At 37.9% G+C, this 6,000-nt stretch overlaps 1 pseudogene; it reads right to left on the bottom strand.

The window, feature by feature from the left end:
- Positions 1–214: 214 nt before the first annotated feature.
- LOC118045781 (calcium-transporting ATPase 2, plasma membrane-type-like) lies at positions 215–3,905 on the bottom strand (annotated as a pseudogene).
- Positions 3,906–6,000: the final 2,095 nt, after the last annotated feature.

Below are 6,000 nucleotides of genomic sequence, written 5' to 3'. Positions count from 1 at the left end.
AAATAACAAATCCTTGTAAATGATCTATAAAGTATGGGAAAGAGTGTGAAGCTACTGTAGTGATTGCACACAACACAACACGTCATTTTCATCCCTTTTTCAATGTACAGAGGCATACAAAGCAAGAAATGAATTAGGAGTGAGAGAGGAAAGAGCCCAAGGAAAAGGAATTCGTAAGTTTTAATTTCGGAGAATAACAATATTTATAATAATGCTAACTAATTGTGAAAAGTGCAGTGCACCTATGAAAGTCTGGATCCTCAACGGCTATACCATTATTGATAAGAATCCCACATTCCCGTGCAATAGCCTTGGCAGTATTTAAATTGTCTCCTGTAGCCATTCTTACAGTGATACCCGCTGAACGACAAACTGCAACGGACTCCTTGACACCTGGACGAAGATGATTTTTGATACCCGATATCCCTATACAAGTGTGCCTAGAATGCGGTAAAGGATTATCAGGGGAGAACCCACTTTCCAGCACAATACAGAGAGTTCTAAGAGCCTCACTAGCAAACTGATCAATTGTAGCCTTAAGGTTGTTAATGGATTCTTCATCGTCACCATTTGAATTGATCACCTTGTTACAAGCAGCCAAAACTATTTCTGAAGCAACTTTGGAGTAGGCTTGCAAACCGCCTCCACTACTCTCGTTTGCTTCTTCGTGGAATTGAAAGGCTCAGCTCTAACAAGTTTCACTGGTTGTCGCTCTGCCTGGAAATCTCTACCAAGAGATAGGCCAAACTCCAACAAAGAAGTCTCAGTCAGTGGGTGTTCCTAAAATTTTGCATTTTCCATATTTGTTAACAATGTCTTCACCCCCAGTGTTGTTAAATATTGTCTGCAAAAGAAGTTTTACAGAAGAAGCAGGGATTTCAGAGAACAAGCTAGAAGCCTTAGTAGGCAGATCAACTTCCTTGACATTCATGCAAATGCACAACAGTCATATGATTCGTAGTTAGTGTCCCAGTTGTCACTACAGATATTTGTGGCTGGCCCCATAGCCTCACATGCTGCCAGATGACGGACAAGTGCTTTACCATTCATCATTTTCTTCATGGAAAAGGCAAGGCTTAATGTCACAGGCAGTGGTAGCCCCTCGGAACTGAACAACAACAATTGTAACTGCAATTACAAAGTATTCTAGCATCTCCAATGCATCATCTCCAGACCAGCTAAAGTAAGTCCCTGCTTGCCATTTACGGCTAAATAATCCTTAGATCAGAACTGCAAAGGTCACTACAGCAAAGAAAAGGCCTATCTTCCCAATAATGGTTACCATTCCATTCAATTTTACCTGCTGTGGAGTTTCATCATCTCCTCCTTCACTTAGAGTTGCCATCAATTTATCCCATTGGGTTCTCATCCCAATAGTGGCAACCATCATCTTGTATGATCCATCTTGAACCTCAGTTCCAGAAAGCATACAAGGATTTTAAAAATTTACCATTACCGGTTCACTTTCACCAATTAAACTCCACTCATCAATTAATACAGAAAAGCCTGAAACAAAAAGCCCATTTGCAGGTACTTGATCTCCAATAGCAAGATGCACTATATCACCAGGAAGCAAATCATTTATTGACAATTTCTGCCTAAATCCATTACTAGTGACCTGAATGGTGATCTTCCTTTTCTCATTGTCCAAATCCCTGAATTGTAACGATTGACGATAATCACTTACAACTGTCACAAACACAACTGATAAGATACTTGCAACAATTCTGAGGCCATCATGAGCTCCATTCGGCCAGCCTTCTGTTGCTATGCCAACAATTAAAGACTCAAAAGCACACACCTCAAGTATCATTAGAGTCATATCCTGAAGTGCTTCCCAAACAAAAATCCAGAAACTCCTAACTTGGCTCTCAGCAAACTTATTGATCCCATGAGTCTCTTGTCTGTGATTCAGTAGATCACACTATTCATGGTGGTTAGCCCATCAGTCATTGAAGTGCAGAGCTTGTCTGCAACACCATTTACCCCCACCGTAAAATTTGAATTTCTTCTCATCGCGGCCTTCTACAATTGATCCTAAATCATCAGCGCATATTGTCAAAACCTGCAGCCTTGACTTGTGCAGGTGTGGTATAGTCGCTTGAGGAGAAACAACCTCACCTTAGATATATTGAAATACAGCTTTGGAAACCAGAACAGTAATCCTTAATTTCTCCTGCAATTTTAAAACACACACACACACAAAGAAAAGTAAGCTTCCGCTGCAATCACAAGGTATTATATGTGTTCTCTCATAAAAAATAAAAAATAAAAGTATCCTGGCAGGTTTTATCCATTATTGTATTGGGCAAGACAGAAATAACAGTGCATCACCGTAAGAAGAAAGAAACTAAAAGGTCAAATAACATAAATTATGAACTGGTGAAGGATGCAACGTCAGATTAGCCAAGCAAATTAATTTGTATTAAATGCCAACGTATTACATGTAGTAAGGAATTTATGATACCAATGGAAATCGATTATGGTTGGTCTGATGACACAAATTAAAGTTAGAAACTGAAATGAATTTCCGAAAAACTGATTGGAGATATCAACTTAATATAGATGATATACATCAATTTAAGATAGGCATAAAATGAGATAAACATATATCTTTATCTTTAAGATAAACATGATCTCATTTGTTACTAATCAAGAAGGTTTATCTCCATTCAAGATGGAGGACTCTACTACATGTCATCTATTTCTCAAGTGCCACTTTCCTGCCATGTTTCCTCTTCACCTACTCTTTAGCATCAACAACTTAGGCATCCTTCAATCGCTCGCCTTAAATTGCTTTCATTTTTTATTCCTTCAATGTCGGTTTCCTTTGATAATCACTGTCGTGTTTGCCCAATGGCCAAACAGACTCAAAGTTCTTTTCCTTTAAGTAATATTTCTACTATTGCACCTTCTTCTTTACTTCATTGTGATATCTAGGAACCACACCAGATTTCATCACATTCCGGTGCTCGTTATTTTCTCACTATTGTAGACGATTTTACTAGGTTCACTTGGGTTTTTCTCATGAGTAACAAATTTGACACCCAATCCCTGCTCAAATCCTTTTTTTTGTTTGCACTCAATTCAATGCTAACATTAAAACCATACGCGCTGATAATGGATCTAAATTTCTTTCCATGAAAGAATGTTTTCTTAATAATAGGGTTGAGTTTCAATGTTCATGCATGTACGCACCACAACAAAATGACATTGTTGAACGCAAACATCACCACATTCTCAATGTCGCACGTGCTTTGCGCTTCCAATCTAATTTACCCTTATCTTTTTAGGGGGAGTGTGTTTTGCCACAATCTACCTTATTAATAAATTACTCACCCCATTACTAAACCAAAAATCCCCTTTTGAACTGCTCTATAATAAACCACCAACTTACTCACATCTTCGAGTTTTTGGTTGCCTTTGTTATGCCACTATAGTTCACCCTCACCATAAATTTGATTCTCATGCCCGTCGTAGCATCTTTCTTGGTTACCCTACAGGTAAAAAAGGTTACAAATTATATGACCTAAATTCTCATCACTTTCTTGTTAGTCGAGATAATACCTTTCATGAAACCATTTTTCCCTATGCTGAAAAACACTCACTGCCCTTAACACATCCAGTCCTCCCTTTACCATTGGACCCACCTTACCCAGATCCATTTCCCATTAGCTCACACTCCAATCCACTACCCTCATCTGAACCCAATACCCAATCTGACACACATTACCCATATGGGTCCTTCTCATTTGACCTTACGCCTTCATCACCTTCGTCTTTAACACCTGCACCTAATCCTACTCGACAATCCACCCGCCCAAAACATCCTCCATCTTGGCAACAATATTATCACTTCTCCAATGTTGTTGTCTCCCCACACTCCTCGTCCGATTCGACGCCATCTCCTTCAGGTACTCATCACCCTTTATCTTATTTTTTATCTTTTCTCGGTTTTCTCTTTCCTATAGAGTTTTCCTAGCTAACATTTCAGGCATAAATGAGCCCACTTCTTATACCCAAACTGTCTAAGATCCTCAATAGAGAGATGCTTTGAAAGATGAACTTGATGCTTTGGAATAACAAAATACTTAGACCCTCATGCCGTTACCTTTTGGCTATAAACTCATTGGTTATAAATGGGTTTACAATATTAAATACAAATCTAATGGTACGATTGACTGTTACAAAGCTCGTCTTGTTGCTAAGGGCAATACTCAGATTGAAGGCATCGACTATCAGGAAACCTTTTCTCCAACTGCTAAACTCACCACTCTTTGTTGCCTCTTTGTCGTGACCTCTGCCCGTGGTTGGTTCATTCACCAACTTGACGTCCATAATGCATTCCTTCATGGTGACTTCATTGAAGTCGTGTATATGGACTCTCATCCTGGTCTTCGTCGACAAGGGGAGAATCTTATATGTCGTCTCAACAAGTCTTTATATGGTATAAAACAAGCCTCTCGTAACTGGTTTTCTAAGTTTTTCATAGCCATTCATACAGCTAGTTTCCAACAGTCCAAGGCAGATTATTCACTTTTTACCAGAATTAATGGTACTTCTCTCACTGTCGTCCTTATATATGTTGATGACATACTTGTTACTGGCAACAGTTTGGATGAAATAAACAATCTCAAATTATTCTTGCTTCGACACTTCCACATCAAAGACCTTGGTGATCTAAGATATTTTTTAGGGCTTGAATTTTCTCGATCAAAACAAGGGATTTTTATGTGTCAACAAAAGTATGCCTTAGATATTTTACAAGATGTTGGATGACCAAACTCTTTTCCCATGGAACAAGATCTGAAACTTATTCCTACTGATGGTGTTCCACTTGAAGATCCAACTCGTTATCAACGATTAGTTGGGAGATTAATCTACCTCATAGTCACTCGACCTAACATTGTGTATTATGTTCAGATATTGAGCCAGTTTATGCAACAACCTAGAAAACCACACTTAGATGCAGCTCTTCAAGTCTTAAGGTTTATCAAAGGCACACCTGATCAAGGTTTGTTATTTCCAGCGGATAACAACCTTGACTTAGTAGCTTATTGTGATTCTGGCCATGAAGGATGCTCTAAAACAAGAAGGTCTACCACAGGGTATTGTGTATTTCGTGGTGGTTCTCTTGTTTCTTGGAAATCTAAGAAACAATCAAATGTTGCAAAATCAACGGCAGAAGAAGAATACCGTGTCATGGCAACCACGTGCCTAGAGATAACATGGATATTCTACATTTTAGATGATTTAAAAGTCATTCAGGATAAACCCACAATATTAAATTGTGATAATGAAGCTACTTTGCACATTGCAGCCAATCCTGTGTTTCATGAGCGTACTAAATATATAGAGATAGACTACTATATTGTAAGGGAGAAGCTACAAGTAGGAATCATCTCTACTTCTCACGTTCGCTCACATGAACAAATTTCCAACATGTTCACAAAGACATTGGGACGAGATCAACTAAAATTCTTAAGTGGCAAGTTGGGACTTCAAAACATTCACTCTCCAACTTGAGGGGGAGTGTTAGATAATAAAATCTCCATAAATTAAGGAATTGTATATAGCATAATTGTTGCAATCCCATTATATATGGGTCAACCTTAATTCTAGCATAACAGTAATTTATTTCCTAGAATAGCACTCTGTTGTAGCTATATATATATGTACATTGAAATAAATCAATTATCAATTCATTCTTCAATTTCACAGCCTCCTTCAAACTGATGGAAAGATTGTGAACCATTATTTTTTTTATAAAAGAAAGAAAACGTGAGAAGGAGAGACCTTTAGTTTAGATGTCTGAAGGTTAGATGGAGATATATTTAGTTTGTATATCTTTGTTAAAGATCTTCTCACGTATAAAATGGTAGTCCATTTCTAAATGATTTGTTCATATGAAAAACAATAGGGTTTGAAAATAGTGTTAAAGCACTGATATTGCCAACCTAAATACAAGGTGCAAATGATAAAGATATATGAAGTTCTTTT

Source organism: Populus alba, chromosome 5 (genome assembly GCF_005239225.2).
Source record: "Populus alba chromosome 5, ASM523922v2, whole genome shotgun sequence".
NCBI lineage: Eukaryota > Viridiplantae > Streptophyta > Magnoliopsida > Malpighiales > Salicaceae > Populus > Populus alba.
The sequence above is the reverse complement of the archived record's forward strand: the minus strand, read 5'-3'. Positions and strand labels throughout refer to the sequence as shown.